The following is a 17,972-nucleotide window of genomic DNA, read 5'->3' on the forward strand; positions in this document are numbered from 1 at the left end:
GCCTAGGCCCTCATCATCTCTCATCTAAACTGCTATAGAAGTCTCTTTGGTATTCTTGACATAATGTTTGTCCCTGTTGGATACTTCAAAAGAAATTTTCCAGTGGGGCAGCTCAGGTCATGATCCTGAAGTCCCAGGTTGGAGCCTGGCATCAGGCTCCCTGCTCAGGGGACAGTCTGCTTCTCCCTCTTACCCTCCTCCCTTTCATGCTCTCCCTCTCTCCATCTCTCAAATAAATAAATAAAATCTTAAAAAACAAAACAAAACAAAAAACCCCCCAAAAACAAGAAAGAAAAGTTTCCTAAAATATTGCTACCAGAGTGTGATCCACGGATCAGTAAGCAGCTAACATATCATCTGGGAACTTGGAAATGCAAGCCCTCACCAGACATACTGAATCAGAATTCAAAAGAGACCCCCAACTACTTTGTATAAACTTTTACCTATGAGAAGCACAGCTCTATATGGCATCTCTATCCTATATTATTCCCTTGCCTGAAACCCTTTTGCAGCTCTCCATTGTTTATTGGCTTATGTCTAAGATCTTTTAGCATGATACCCAAAGGTCTCTGTGGCTTGGCTAATATCTACCTCAAAAGTCTCATCTCTTACTGCTACTCTATTCCTCTTCCAGCCCCAGTTACATACCTATCATGTTTGCCTGTTTTGAACATTTTGAATTTTTCCAAGGCACATATGTCTTGTCTCATTCTGTTTCACCTTTCTGTAACACTCACCAAACTTTAATGCTTTGCCTAATTCTATCCTTATGCCTTTCAAGATAAATTAGTCCACATTGTTCCTTTCATATTGTGTCCATCTTTGTGATAGTCCTGTATTGTGATTTTTTTTTTGAAATAAGAATATATTGGTTAGTTTTTCCACTAAGTTAGCAGCCTTGGAAAGCAGGAAATACATCTTATTCATGATTATATTTCTAAGTCTTAGCTTAATTCTTGTTACAGATACCATATTTCAAAAGTGTTTATTGAACCTAACCCCAAAAGAAGTGACCATTGCTGAAGTATCTAATTCATAAGGACTAGTGGTTCAGAAAGACATGGCTATAAGATGAGCAAACAAGTAAAATGAATATTATGGTAACTATATTCATTTAACTTTATCTATCAACTCACCCACCTTGAGTTCTTAAATCTACTTTCCAGCTCTCTGAATGTATTCATAATAAAACAGATATTCATTAAGTGTGTGTATTCTGAATTACAAATATAAAAGACCTGAAAATTTCCTGAGCATATATATTTACCGAGTATCTATTAGAACAGGGTTAGTCTAATTGAGATGTAACATTGCCTTTGTTGCATTTGAAGAGATATAGGTGCTTGTTTTCCAAAAGTTTTAACACTTGTCTTTTGTCATTTTCACATGTGATAGATGAAAGTACAATGTCATATTTATCAACAAAGGTAATGAAGTGTCATTTAGATGTTCATCGGCAATCAGCCATCTGTCAACAAAGCATAATTGAATTTTGATTTTTGCCTGTGAGATTATTACAATTAAAGAGAATTAAGTATTTTGTTTATGTACCTTTTTAGTAGGGTAAATCAGGGGTGAAAGAAACAGAACAAAAAGATAAAAAGTTCTTGCAGTTTAAGCCTTAATCTCATTCAGGACCCAATAAAAACAGTTTTTAGCCATATTAGCTAAATAACAAGATATGTATTTTATTTTTAATTGCATTTTTAAATTTTATTTAAATTCAATTAATTAAAATATAGTATATTATTAGTTTCAGAAGTAGAGTTCAGTGATTCATCAATTGTATATAACACCCAGTGCTCATTACATCACATGCCTCCTTCATGCCTATCACCCAGTTACCCTATCTGCCTATCTCCTTCCCCTCCAGCAACCCTCAGTTTGTTTCTTATGATTAAGAGTCTCTTATGGTTTATCTCCCTCTCTGATTTCCTCTTGTTTATTTTTCCCTCCCTTCCCCTATGATCGTTTGTTTTGTTTCTCAAATTCTACATATGAGTGAGATCATATGATAATTGTCTTTCTCTGATTAACTTATTTCACTTACCATAATAGCCTCTATGTCATCTATGGTCTATCTATGCCAATGGCAAGATTTCATTTATTGATGGCTGAGTAATATATATATATATATATGTGTGTGTGTGTGTGTGTGTGTGTACACCCCACATCTTCTTTATCCATTCATCTGCTGATGGACATCTGGGCTATTTCCATAGTTTGGCTATTGTGGACATTGCTGCTATAAATATTAGGGTACAGGTGCCCCTTCAGATCACTACATTGTATCTATGGAGTAAACACCTATTAGTGCAATTTCTGGATTGTAGGTAGTTCAATTTTAAACTTCTTGAGGAACCTCCATATTGTTTTTCAGAGTGGCTGTACCAACTTGCATTTTCACCAGCATTGTAGAGGGATCCCCTTTCTCTGCATCCTTGCAACATGTCGTTTCCAGACTTGTTAATTTTAGCCATTCTGACTGGTGTGAGGTGGTATCTCATTGTGTTCTTGATTTGTATTTCCCTGATGCCAAGAGATGTGGAGCATTTTTGCATGTGTTTGTTGGTCATTTGTATGTCTTATTTGGAGAAATGTCTGTTCATGTCTTCTGCCCATTTCTTGACTGGATTATTTGCTTTTTGGGTGTTGAGTTTGATAAGCTTTTTTTTTTTTTTTTAAGATTTTATTTATTTATTTATTTGTCAGAGAGAGAGAGAGAGAGAGAGAGAGAGAGAGGGCAAATGCAAGCAGAGGCAGAGAGAGAAGCAGGTTCCCCGCTGAGCAGGGAGCCTGATGCAGACTTGATCCCAGGACCCTGGGATCATGACCTGAGCTAAAGGCAGTGACTCAACCAACTGAGCTACCCAAACATCCCTGAGTTTGATAAGCTCTTTAGAGATTTTTGGTTACTAGCCCTTTATCTGATAAGACATTTGCAAAATTCTTCTCCCATTCCTAAGGTTGCCTTTTAGTTTTGTTGACATTTCCTTTGCTATGAAGAAGCTTTATCTTGATGAAGTTCCAATAGTTCCTTTTTGCTTTTGTTTCTTTTGCCTTTGGGGACCTATCTGGCAAGAAGTTGCTGGAGCCAACATCACAGAGGTTGTTACCTGCGTTCTCCTATAGGATTTTGATGGAAACCTGTCTTAATGTTAGGTTCATCCATTTTGAGTCTATTTTTGTAGATGATGCAAAGAAATGCTCCAGTTTCTTTCTTCTACATGTGGTTGTCCAGTTTTCCCACACCATTTATTGAAGAGACTGTCCTTTTTCCACTTGATATTCTTTCCTGCTTTGTCAAAGATTAGTTGACCATTGAGTTGAGGGTCCATTTCTGGGTTCTCTATTCTGTCATTGATTTATGCATCTGTCTTTGTGCCAGTACAATACTGTCTTGAGGATTACAGCTTTGTAATAGAGTTTGAAGTCCAGAATGATGCCACCAGCTTTGGTTTTACTTTTCAACATTCCTATGGCTATTTGAGGTATTTTCTGGTTCCATACAAGTTCTAGAATTTGTTCCACCTCTTTGAAGAATGTTGATGGTATTTTGATAGAGATTGCTTTGCATGTGTAGATTTCTCTGTGTAGCATAGACATTTTAACAATATTTATTCTTCCAATCCATGAGCACTGAACACTTTTCCATTTCCATTTCTCTTTTCCATTTCCATTCAAGTGTTCTGTAATTTTTAGAGTACAGAACTTCTATCTCTTTGGTTAGGTTTATTCCTAGGTATTTTTGGTTTGGGGTGCAATTGTAAATGGGATCAACCCCTTAATTTTTCTTACTTCTCATTGTTATGTATAGAAATGCAACTGATTTCTGTGCATTGATTTTATATCCTGATACTTTACTGAGTTCCTGTATGAGTTCTAGCAGTTTTGGGGTGGAGTCTTTTGGATTTTTGACATAAAGTATCATGTCATTGGCAAAATGTGAGAGTTTGACTACTTCTTTGCTCATTTGAATGCCTTTTATTTCTTTTCGTTTGATTGCTTAGCCTGGGGCTTGAAGTACAATGTTGAACAACAGTGGTGAGAGTGGACATCTCTTCCGTGTTCCCAACCTTAGTAGAAAAGCTCTCAGTTTTTCCTCATTGAGAATGATATCCTCTGTGGGCTTTAAATATGGTTTTTATGATACTGAAGTTTGTTCCCTCTATCCCTACACTGTGGAATATTTTAATCAAGAGAGGATGCTGTACTTAGTCAAATGCTTTTTCTGCATCAATTGAGAGGATCATATGATTCTTGCTCTTTATTTTATTAATATGATGTATTGCATTGATTGATTTGTGAATGTTGAACTACCCTTGCGGCCCAGGAATAAATCCCACTTGTTCATGGTGAATAGTCCTTTTAATGTACTATTTGATTCTATTGGCTAGTATCTTGGTGAGAATTTTGGCATCAACATTCATCAGGGATATTGGTCTGTAATTCATTTTGGTGGAGTCTTCCTCTGGATTTGGGATCAAGGTACTACTGGCCTCATAGAAAGAGTTTGGAAGTTTTCCCTTCATTTCTATTTTTTCAAAGAGTTTCAGAAGAATAGGTATAATTTCTTTTTTAAATGTTTGGTATAATTCCCCTGGGAAGCCATTCGACCCTGGGCTCTTGTTTGTTGGGAGATATTTGACTACTGCTTTAATCTCCTTGCTGGCGATTGGTCTGTTCAGGTTTTCTATTTCTTCCTGGTTCAGTTTTGGTAGTTTATATTTCTAGGAATCCATCCATTTCTTCCAGATTGCCTAATTTGTTGGCATATAGTTACTCATAATATGTTCTTGTAATTGTTTGTATTTCTTCAGTGTTGTTTGTGATCTCTCCTTGTTCATTTATTTTTATTTATTTGGGTTCTTTCTCTTTTCTTTTTGATAGGTGTGGTCAGGTGTTTATCAATCTTATTCTTTCAGAGAATCAGCTCCTAGTTTTATTGATGTGTTCTTCTGTTTTTTGTTTTTATTTCATTGATTTCTGCTGTAATCTCTATTAACTCTCTTCTGCTGGTGTATTTACTGTTCTTTCTCCAGGTCCTTTAGGTGTAAGGTTAGATTGTGTATTTGAGACCTTTCTTGTTTCTTGAAAAAAGTTCGTATTGCTATATACTTTCCTTTTAGGACTGCTTCAGGTTTTGAACCTAAATGTGTTTTCATTTTCATTTGTTTCCATGGATTTTTAAAAATTCTTCTTTAATTTCCTGGTTGGTCCATTCATTCTTTAGTAGGATGCTCTTTAGCCTCCATGTATTTGAGTTCTTTCCAACTTTCTTCTTGTGATTGAGTTCTAGTTTCAGAGCATTGTGGTCTGACAATGATCCCAATCTCTTGGTACTGGTTGATTTTAGTATATGTGCTGCTGAAGTGAGCACTCTTGATACTGGTTGAGACCTGATTTGTGACCCAGGATGTAATCTATTCTGGAGAATATTCCATGTGCACTAGAGAAGAATGTGTATTCTGTTGCTTTGGGATGGAATGCTCTGAATATATCTGTGATGTCCATCTGGTCCAGTGTGTCACTTAAAGCCTGTATCTCCTTATTGATCTTTTGCTTAGATGATCTATCCATTTCAGTGAGGGGGAGGACAGTGTTAAAGTCCCCTGCTATTATTGTATTATTTTCAATGTGTTTCTTTAATTTTATTATTAGTTGGTTTGTATAACTGGCTGTTCCCAATTTAGGGGCATAAATATTTACAACTGTTAGATCTTCTTGTTGGATAGACCCTTTGATCATGATGTCATGTCCTTCCTCATCTCCTATTACAGTCTTATAGTTTAAAATCTAATTTGTCTGATCTAAGTATTGCTACCCCAGCTTTCTTTTGATGTCCATTAGCATGATAAATGGTTTTTCACCCTCTCACTTTTAATCTGGAGGTGACTTTGGGTCTAAAATGAGTCTCTTGCAGAGAGCATATTGATGGATCTTGCTCTTTTATACAATTTGATACTGTCTTTTGATTGGGGCAGTTAGTCCATTTACATTCAGAGTAACTATTGAAAGATATGAATTTAGTGCCATTGTATATCCCATAAAGTTTCTGTTTCTGCAGATTTTCTCTGTTCCTTTCAGTCCATGTTACCTTTGGGCTCTCTCTTTGCTTAAAGGATCCCCCTTAATATTTCTTCCAGGGCTGGTTTAGTGATCACAATTCTTTTAGTTTCTGTTTGTCTTAGAAGTTTTGTGGATTTGGGTGTTTGTTGTTGTTGTTGTTGTTTATTTTATTTTATTTTATTTATTTATTTATTTTTTTTTTTAGTGTTCCAAGATTCATTGTTTATGCACCACACCCAGTGTTCCATGTAATATGTGCCATCCTTAATACCCACCACCAGGCTCACTTAACACCCACCCCCCTTCCCTCCAAAACCCTCACATTTTTTCTCAGAGTCCACAGTCTCTCATGGTTCGTCTCCCCCTCCAATTTCTCCCAACTCACTTCTCCTCTCCATCTTCCAATGTCCTCTGTGTTATTCCTTATGCTCCACAAGTAAGTGAAACCATATGATAATTGACTCTCTCTGCTTGACTTACTTCACTCAGCATAATCTCCTCCAGTCCCATCCATGTTGATACAAAAGTTGGGTATTCATCCTTTCTTTTGGAGGCATAATACTCCATTGTATGTATGGACCATATCTTCTTTACCCATTCATCTGTTGAAGAGCATCTTGGCTCTTTCCACAGTTTGGTGACTGCTTTAGACTGTGTCCTAGAATTTTTTTATCCCTCCTTCTATTTTGAATGACAACCTGACTGGGTAAAGTATTCTTGGCTGCATATTTTTCTCATTTAGCACATTGAATATATCACGCCAGTCCTTTCTGGCCTGCCAGGTCTCTGTGGATAGGACTACTGTCAGTCTGATATTTCTACCTTTATGGTTTATGGACCTTTTGTCCTGAACTGCTTTCAGGATTGTCTCTTTGTCTCTGAGATTTTCAAGCTTCACTATTATATGTCAAGGTATTTACTTATTTTTATTGATTTTGAGGGGGAGTTCTCTGTGACTTCTGGGCTTAACTGTCTGTTTCATTCCCTCATTAGGGAATTTCTCAGTTATAATTTGTCCAATATACCTCCACCCTTTTCTTTTTTTTCTTCTTCTTCTGGGATCTCAATTATTCTTATATTATTTCACTTTATGGTATCACTTATCTCTCAAATTCTCCCCTCATGATCCAGTAGTTGTTTATCTTTCTTTTTCTCAGCTTTTTTATTCATCAGCATTTCTTCTTCTATATCACTAATTCTCTATTCTGCCTCATTTATCCTAGTAGTCACAGCATCCATTTTTACTGTATCTCATTATTAGCCTTTTTTATTTCAACTTGATTATATTTTAGTTCTTTTATTTCTCCAGGAAAGGATTCTCTAGTGTCTTTTATGCTTTTTTTAGGTCTGGCTGGTATCTTTATAATTGTCATTCTGAACTCTAGTTCAACATCTTACTTATATCCATACTGATTAGGTCCCTGGCTGTCAGTACTGCCTCTTATTCTCTTTTTTGAAGTGAATTTTTCCATCTTATCATTCTGTACAGAAAACAAAATACTAAAATGGCAACAACGATTCCAGAAAAATAGACACTAATTAGATCAGAAGAGACCCAAAACCAAAAAAAATAATTAATTAAAGTTAAAAATTTAAAAAGAGAGACTATAATCTGACAGGGTAACAGAACAGAGCTATACACTGGATCCTGTGTGTATTTTGGTCTGTATGTCAGAAAACTAGGTCCTAAAATTGTAAAGGAAGAAAAACTTTTTCATGTACAAAAATAAAATTAAATACAATGAAAGGATAGAATGTAATTGTAAAAATTAAAATTAAAAGACAAAAAGCAAACAAACAGAAAAAAAGAATATAAACAGACAAGACAAGTGAACAAAATAGAGTAATACCCTATATCTTGGATGTATTTTGGTTTGTTTGTTAGAAGAAACTACATCTCAAAATTGTAAATTAAAAAAAATATATATATATATAAAATGTATATAATATATATAAACAAAATTAAATACAATGAAAGGATAGAAGGTAACTACAAATATGAAAATTTACAAAGATTATTTTAAAAAAGAATATTTTAGGATAGGTGAAAAGAACAGAGCAATACACTAGCTTCTGGTTGTATTTTGGTCTGTTTTTTAGAAGAAACTGCATCCCCAAATTGTAAAGAAAGAAGAAAAAATATCTGTACAAAAATAAGATTAAATTCAATGAAAGGATAGAATATAACTGTAAAAATGAAAATTAAAAAGACTTTTTTAAAAAGAGTTGTTAAGAAATTGGTTGAAAGGAAAAAGAAAAAAATTGAAAGACTAAAGACTAAAGAGAAAACCATGACTTCTATATACTATTTTCCCCTAGAACTGGAGTTTTACATTTCTATGTGATCAGCAAATTTGGTCTTAGCTGAATGTTATTGCTGATCTTCTGGGAGAGGGACCTTTTGTGCTGATTCTCAGGTGTCTTTGCTCCCAGTGGAACTGCACCGCCCTTGCCAGGGGACCAGGCTAAATATAAGTGACTCTGGATTGCTCTATGTGGCTTTTGTTCCCTGAAGGCTTTCTACACAGCTCTAGAGGATGAGAATGAAAATGGCGGCTTCCTGATCTCCAGTCCCAGAGCTGGAAGCTCCTGCTTCCCACTTCTCAGTATGCCCTCAGGGAGCAGCAGTCACTCACTCCTGTCTCCCTGGTCTCCATCTGTACTCTGTGCTCACCCAGCCTGTGACCAAACATTTCTATCTCGGGCACATAACCCCCTTCAAGTCTACCTACCCAGCAGACTGCTCCTCCCCATGAGGAGGAAGGGGGTTCTTGCCCATTTCTGCCACATGCTGGGCCCCTTCTTGGAGAGCAGTGGTCCAACCATGTAGCAGTTTGTGTTTTATGACAACCCTGAGCTGAGAGCCTACTCCTGTGCTTGCTGATTACAGCCAGCTTCCATACTCAGATGCTTGGAACTCTTAACACTCAGGCAGTCCTAATCTTCCTATGACCCCAGGGATCCTGAGATCACACTTTCCCACCTGAGTGCTTTTCAGAAAGGGGCATCCCTCACCAGAGCAGACTTCTAAAAGTTCTGATTTTGTGCTCCACCGCTATATCACTTTCTGGTAGCCAGCTTATAGAAGCTCCTTCCCCACCATGGTTTATCTTCCCACATATTGCCTTAGATTCACTTCTCTGCTCCTCCTACATTACAGAAAGTGGTCACTTTCCTATTTGTAGAATTGTAGCCATTCTTTTATTACATCTCTGGCTGAGTTCACAGGTGTTCAGAATGACTTGTTGTCTGCCTAGTTGAATTCCTGGGACTAGACAAAACTAAGGTCTCCCTTAGTTCTCCTAATTCTCTGCTGTCTTGGAAAGTTTCCAAGATAATGCATTTTAAAATCAAAATATGAGTATCTTTGCAGAATTTATCTAACTTTATTTTTTAAAGGATTTTATTTATTTATTTCGAGAGAGAGAAAGAGAGAGTGCAGGGAGGGGCAGAGGGAGAGTGAGAATCTTGAGCAGACTCCACACCAAGATCTCCCTGCAAGGCTCCATCGCACAACCTGGAGATCATGACCCAAGCTGAAATCAAGAGTTGGGTGCTTAATGAACTGAGCCATCCAGACACTCCAGAATTTATCTAACTTTAAAATAATATTTTAGTTCTTATCACATAGAACTAAATAAATTATTCTTTATATAGAACTAATAAACTAATAAACTGAGAAATGGTTATTTCTTCCTTCTACACTCCTTTTTTTTCTCTCTTCCTTCCATAATACTCATTGTACAAAATATGGTAGTTTTCAGGGACATAAAGTAAAGCATCCCTTTATTCATTCCAGAGATATTCAGCATCTTCTATGTGCCAGGCACTGTTTTAGGCCTTGGAGATAGAGCAGTTAATGAACAAAGTTCCTGTGCTTATAGAGTTTATATTCTGGCCATGAGTCAGACAACAAGTAAACAAATGGTTAAGGAGTACAATTACAGATAAGTGCTCTGAGAAACATAAAGCAGAGTAGTGGTACAGAGTATACAAGCTTGGGAAACACATAAAAGATGCTATTTTAGGTAGAGTCCCAGGGAAGCCCTCTCTGAGAAGACAATATTTGAATAGAGAATGGAAAAATCTGAAAAAGTGAGCAATTTAAAGCATCAGTAGGGGGAAAAGTATTCCAGGCAGGGGGAATACCAACTATAGAGACTAAGATAAGACTGAGCTTGGGAAGTTTTCAGCAAAGAAAAGGTAAAACTGGTTGGAATGCAGAGTACCAGGTTGAGTATGGTAGGACAAAATGGGTCAGGAGGATAGGCATCTCAGATGATTTAAAGTTTGGATTTTATTCAAAATGTGCTGGGAAGCCATTATGGAGATTTAGACAGTGAAAATCTGTGAAATTATTCTCATTCCAACTGCTGTGTGGAGAAAGAACCATAGAGAAACAGAAGAAAGGAGTTAGGTTCTGAGGCCATTACAGAAAGTAAGTAGTAGCATCTTCAATTTGTTCCCATGTAGGTAAAGAGAAGTGGTTGAGTTGGAGGTGTGTTGTAAAGGCAAAGCTGATAGGGTTGGTGTTTGCTTTAGTTTTAGGGGAATTGAAGAAGAATCATCAAAGCAGACTCCTCTGTTTACATAATGAGATGAATAGTGAAGGGAGACGGCTAGAGGAGACAGAAGTTTGTGAAGAAAAGTGAGATTAGATGTAAGATACCTTATTCCTCAAAGTAGAAAGCCCAGACAATCAGTGTTATATGTGTGACTGGAACTCAGAGGACAAGTCAGGGCTGGAAGTACAAATTTGGGAGTATCTTCATGTAGATGATATTTTAAATTGAGGGACTAGATGACATCATCTAAAGAAGAAAGAAATAAGAGAAGAAGGCTTAGGGGTGACCCAAGTCATACAACATCTAGAACCAATAAGGAAGATTGAGAACACACAGGAGTGATGTAGCAGGAAGCCCAGAAAGCGGATCAGGCTTCACAGGCATGTCAGCTGTGTAGCTACACAGGGTGTTGCATCCAGAAGGGCCCATACTTGGCGGCTCAACTGCCACCAGTTCTTCATAATTTTATCTATAAACTAATGTAAAGTGAAGTCTGATAAAAAATAATGGAGCATGCAAGCTGCGGAGAGAAGATAGTGCAATATTTATGCTCATCATTTCTTTTTTTTTTTTTTTAAGATTTTATTTATTTATTTGACAGAGAGAGATCACAAGTAGACAGATAGGCAGGCAGAGAGAAAGGGGCAGGGGGGAAGCAGGCTCCCTGCTGAGCAGAGAGCCTAATGTGGGGCTTGATCCCAGGACCCTGAGATCATGACCTGAGCTGAAGGCAGAGGCTTTAACCCACTGAGCCACCCAGGTGCCCCATATGTTCATTATTTCTTAATGTTCCATTCACATTAATGATGCCACATGAGCACAGAAGTCCAATGGATCCACAGCACTTGGCTGTTCAGTCAGACTCCAGCACAAGGAAGCATATTAGATCAACAACTAGTTAGTGGTGCTAGTGGTGGTGTTGATGCCAACAGACTCAAGATGCCATGGTTTCTTTCAAACCAGAATATACTTTTAGAGCAGAAAAAAGGCAAAAGTGATCTAAGAATCATGAATAACCAAAGAATGCTATCATATCCTTTTTTACTTCCCTATATTAGCCAACCACTTACACTGGAAAACAATGACACAGAAGGAAGGGGAAAGGTAAAGCAACCCATGGGTGCTTTTCCTTTCACTCCTCCCTTACCCATCTCTAAACCAGAGGCAGAGAATATTGATAGACTATGTGAGCATCAAGAAGCAAAATAAAAACAGTTGATTAGTTTTGTGCAACATTTCCACTGTTCTGGGAAGAATGAAATATATACACATATATAAACTCCTGTGCAATTAATACAACTTAAATGCTCATATTGTCATTTAAATTTGTCATTGTAGAATATTAAGATAAATGGAAAAACTCATGCTGATAATTCTAATTTAAAATTTTTTCTTTACTCATACACAACATTGAAAGCAAATAAAAAACTCTATGACAAGTTCAGAGAATGAAGGAAAGGATAAAGCTTTATAATTTAGTACCTTACAGACTTTTTTTTTTTTTAACAAGGGAACCCTCAATTTCCTCTTGCTTTGGACCCACAAATTATGTAGATGACTGTCAGAAGAATATGATGTCCTGGAAGCCAAGTTAAGAAAGTGCTTCCAGAAGGAGGGAGTAATCTGTCAATTGTGTTTGATGCTGCTGAGAACTGAATAAGGTAAGGACAGAAAATTGTTCATTGCCTTTGGCATTGAGACTATCTAATTCAAGTGAATTCTGTCAGTTCAGATCGTGAAGTACATGTATATAATGGCTTAACAATAGGAAAAATAAGCAGAGTGATTTATATACATTCATTCTTATCTGTGTTGTTTCCATTTAAATATTAGTTTTATTTACTCTAATTGTATTTCAAAAATAAATTAGCATTTGCTCAATGATAAAATGAAATTGCCCAGAACTGAAATAATTTTAGAAATATAATTAAATTACACACTTTTCATGTCTTCTGTTGAAGATTTTCATATCTTTTTTTTTCCTGTTTTTATTTTTCCCCTTTATTTTGAAGATGCCTACAAAGGGAGTGAACTATTATTAGACTAAATTTGGCACTAAAGAAATAGTTTTTTTAAATAAATATCTATCTCTCCTACTTTGTTAGAATCATAAGAAAAAGTAGACTGAATACAATGACCAGAACTTTGCCGCCTCAATATTATTTCCATAAAAATATACAATAGCTTAAGTCAGCCACTAGATGGCATATGTTACCATCGGCAGCAAATCTTTTCATGAAAGGAAACTCGTTTTAAGATCAGAATTATTGTTTGCAGAAAAATAAAATTCTAATGATCCATCCTCTCCATCGACCTTGTTCTTAGAGAATTCATTATGGGGATATGACTTGTATGACCATTTTCCTTGCATAGAGATGTAGGGAGTAAAGCTTTTCTCTATGCCGGTATCCCTACTTTCTTTTTTTTTTTTTTTTTAAGATTTTATTTATTTGTCAGAGAGAGAGCGAGAGCAAGCACAGGCAGACAGAATGGGAGGCAGAGAGAGAGGGAGAAGCAGGCTCCCTGCCGAGCAAGGAGCCCAATGTGGGGCTCGATCCAGGACGCTGGGATCATGACCTGAGCCGAAGGCAGCTGCTTAACCAACTGAGCCATCCAGGCGTCCCCGGTATCCCTACTTTCTTAAAGTTCATGTTATGCTGCTTTGTTTCCATAAAAACACTTCCATTAGTACCAGTTTTTGCTAACTATAAAAGAAACCCAAAGATTTTCACCTTTAAGGGGAAAAAAAGCATGTTATCATACTCTTCATTTTATACCATTTCAGCCTATGAAAGTTTTCTTAGGAATGCTCTACTTTTGGATAACAGGGGAAATGTGTACAAGATTGATGATTCTGAAAGCAATTTTGGAATCTTATCAACTCCATAAAATATAAAGTAGAATCACAAAACTGGGAAACAAATTGCATTTAGATGACTATGAAGATGAATGGCAATATACTGGAATGTTTTCAAGCGAGGCCAAATGGATTAACCTCATTGATCTTGTACCTTGTGTCTTACAAAGAAGGACATGACGTAAAGATCACAAAACAAAGCTAACATATTTACTGCTATGTTAAATTAATTGTATAACATTAAAAAACTTTGATATAGTGTTTTTTCATTTGATCACTATGTTAGTTATTTATTCCATATTTGGCAGTTCTATCAACATAGTGAGAAGGAAGACACTTGAGCTGGTAGAATAATGTTACACCAAAGAGTTTGATGTTATCCCCCAAATATAAAGATTGAATTTCAGAATCTCCTAGCAATTATAATTCTAATTAAACAAATTCCTTTTGTAGACTTACATGTTATTTGTATTTTGACCGGTGACTTGAAATACATTTAATTTTTGTAAATTTATGATTTTCCTAAGTTAACATACTGATCTTTCCTTACGATAAAGAGATTTCTTTTCCATTTGATAACACTGTGAATATTTCATTTCATTAAGATGGTGGTGGATATCCTGCAATTTTTCACCCCAGATACCTTTTTTGTTGTTTTGGGGGGTAAACATTAAAAGAACAGGAATTAATTAACATGATGGGAAATTTTGGAATTCTAAATAAAGAATCAAGGTCAGAAAATGAATCGAATTCCCTCCTGGAAGTGTCTAAGACTTCTGGGACTCTCTCCCTCCTGGTTCCATGACCTGCTTTCCTCCTCTCTCTGCTGCTCCCTTTTTGTCTCTTCCCTGGGTTGCTCTTCTGCCTACTTCTCTAATTCTTTTGCTCTCAGCTTTTTCTTATCACTATTGTTCTATACACTCTTGAACTTTTAATCCATTCCCCCTATTTCAACCACAACGAAAACACTGGTTCTCTCCAAATCCTAGAAGTCAGCATCATGTAGGGGTTACATTAAGGCTCTAGCATTAGGCTGCCTGAGTTGAAATGCTGGTTTGACCAGTTAAAGTTTAGGTGATCTTGATAAATTACCTAAGCTCACTGTTTTTGTTTTCTATCCTGGAATTTGAAGATGATAATAATCCTAGTATCTTGTTGTTAGATTAAAATGAAGCAATTTCTGGGGTGCCTGGGTGACTCAGTCAGTTAGGTGTCTGACTTTGGTGCAGGTCATGATCTCAGGGGTCCTGGGATGGGCCCCTCATGGAGCCCTGCATGAAGCCCCACATCAGGCTCCAAGTTCAGTGGGGAGTGGAATCTGCTTCTCCCTCTGTCCCTTCCCCTGCTCGTGCTCTATCTCTCTCTCTCTGAAATAAATAAAATCTTAAAAAAAAAAAAAAAAAAAAAAAGAATGAAGAAGTTTGTGTAATGCATTTAGCACAGTATCTGGCAAAAATAAGGACCTAATAGACATTTTATCTGGGCTTTTTCTTAGAAATTAGAGCCACTGGATATCTCCACTCAGATATCTTACAGAAACCTTAAGATGATTTATCCAAATCTTACAAATCAATATTTTACCCATCCCCTAAATCAGTTCTCTTTATTAAATTCCTTATCTAACTTAATGGCAACAATATTACCCAATTTTGTCTCTCTAATCTCTCACGTTTATTTAGTCCCTATATCCTGTTGACTCTACTAGTAAATATCACCTGGGTTTATTCCCTCTGGTTAATTTCTTATTTATTTATTTATTTATTTGAGAGAGATAGTGAGAGAGAGAGCATGAACAGAGGGAAGAGGAAGAAGCTGGCTTCCCGCTGAGCTGGGAGCCTGACATGGGGCTTGATCCTAGGACCCTGGGATTATGACCTGAGCCAAAGACAGATGCCCAGCTAGCTGAGCCACCCAGGTGCCCCCTCTGATTAATTTCTACTCATTTATATATATATTTTTAATACTTTCATTCATTGAAGAAATACATTGTCAACTGTAATGGTATTTAAGGACATGCCCATGAAAAAGACAGATGGTACAGAGTAGGGAAGGCTGACATGAAACAGAAATTATAAGTAGCTCCTTTCTTAGTTTGTATCATCAGTAATTCCTCACCTAGATCTTTACTAGTATCCTCCAATCTCCCCACATTTTGCAATAGCTGTCAAAATTTGCCAGCGGTTTCTCTTTAAAGCACAAATCAAAGTCTTAAAATATTAGCCAAGATAATCCAACAGCACAGTTTTAAAAAAATGGATATGACCCCATTGGTTTTATTTCAAGATTTTAAGGGTGGTCCGGTATTAGTAAATCCATTATTGCAGTTCATTATATTAATGAGCTGAGAAGAAAAACCATGTGATTGTCTCCATATATGCAATAAATACATGAGAGAAAATCTAACACCCATTCATATTAAAAATACTCAGTAAACTTCCATAGCATGTTACAGTGAATTTATCTCATCCAAAACTTGGGGAAATTGTAATTCAGTGTTTAAGGTCTAATACTTAATGTTGTAGTCTTTTTCCTCTAAAGTTAAGAACAAAGGTACCTAGTGTATCCATACCATTGAGTATTATGTTGCAGATACTAACAAATGCAATTAAACATGAAAAAGCAATTACTGGAATATGAATAGGAAATGAAGAGGTAAAACTATTTATTAAGAGATGATGTCATCATAATCTGAAAATTCAAAAGAATCCATGGAAGAATACAGCAATCAATAAGATAATAAAGTATAAAATTATAAAATGAGGACATAAGTATCAATAGTATTCATATGTATGTATATAGATAGATTCATTCTTGTGTGTATATACACATACACACATATACATATATGAATAAACAGAAACAGAATGTATAATTGAAGACAAGATCACATTTAGTACAGAAAATAGAGAAAAGATAAGAAAATACTTTGACATAAACTTAACAAGAAATGTTCAGTACTTATAGAAGAAAAATTGTAAATTGCTTTTGAAATAACTAGATCTTAATGAATAGAAAGACATATCAGTATTGTGAGAGAGAGAGCCCAACATAATAAAGTTGTCAGCTCTTCTTAACTTAAGGGCCAGGAAAAAAGCTGTATCAGATTTTTTTAAGTACTATACTACCTCTATAATTCAAACAGTTTGATATTAGTACATGAAGAGGCAGATGGACTAATGGAAAAAATGGAAAATCCAGAAATAGAGGCAATTGTATAGGGACATTTAGTATACAATATAGGTAGCATTTCAAATCACTGAGTTAAAGACAAACTTTTAAATATGTTGTTGTTGTGATTACTGGATAGCCATCTGGAGAAAAATTAAATTGGATCCATTTCTTACACCATAAGCTAGGATAAATTCCCAACAGATCAGATATTTAAATCAAGGGTAGAAAAAAGAAAGATGCATGTATTTGAAAAAGCACTTGTGAATTCCTAAATATGACTCAAAATCTATAAGCAATGAGAGAAAAGAATGATAAATTACATTATATAAAAATTGAAAAAATTTTCACAATAAAAATATACTACAAGGAAATTTTTAAAAATTCAAATGATGGCCTAAGAAAAAATTGTTGCAAAGTATACCATAAAAGTTGTACCAATACATAATACAAATGTCTTCCTAAGGCATAAAGTGCTTCTAAAAATTAATATAAAAATGGTCATGAAACTGATCAGCAGAGAATCCACAGAAAAAGAAATACAGGCTTGCTGGGGTGGCTCAGTCAGTGCCTTCGGCTCAGGTGAGATTGAGCCCCACATCAGAACCTGCTGCCGCGTCTGACTCACCTCCCTCTTGTGCTCTTTCTCTCTCTCTCTCTCTCTCTCAAATAAATAAAATCTTAAAAAGAAAGAAAGAAAGAAAAGAAATGCAAAGTATTCCTAACTGTATGAAAATTTCCCAACCTTATCACACAACGAAATGATAATTATTGGCTGGGTGATTGGATACGTGGGTGCTCATTGCATACCTGTGTATAAAAATCTGATCATGTCACTCATCTGGTTGAACACTTCAGATGGCTTCCCACAGCCTATAGGATGAAGACCTAACTCCTTACCATGTCATTTAAGATGGTTTTTGCACTCCAGTTCTGCCTAACTGTAGAGCCTAGTCCCTCACTACTGCCTAGCTCTACAACACTATATTGTGATCACACCAACAGTTTTATGATTCCCCAAACCAGCCATGTATTGGTTCATGTCCATGCCCCTACAACATTCTATTGCCTTTGTCCACAGTGCACTTTTTCTGTTCTCTGCTTGGCAAAATCTGGCCATTCTTCAAGATACACTGAAAGTTCGATTGAACCTCTCTTTGGAGCACTTTGCTTGCTGCTTTGAGCTCCCACTGTATTTTCTGCAGGTGTATATCGAAGCCCTTCTGAAGTAATTGACTTTTCTGTGTGCCTTTGCCATGAAGATAAGGCTCTTTCTTGCCCCCGTCACCCTGTCCTTAGCACAATGCCTGGTC

Source organism: Mustela lutreola, chromosome 2 (assembly GCF_030435805.1).
Source record: "Mustela lutreola isolate mMusLut2 chromosome 2, mMusLut2.pri, whole genome shotgun sequence".
NCBI lineage: Eukaryota > Metazoa > Chordata > Mammalia > Carnivora > Mustelidae > Mustela > Mustela lutreola.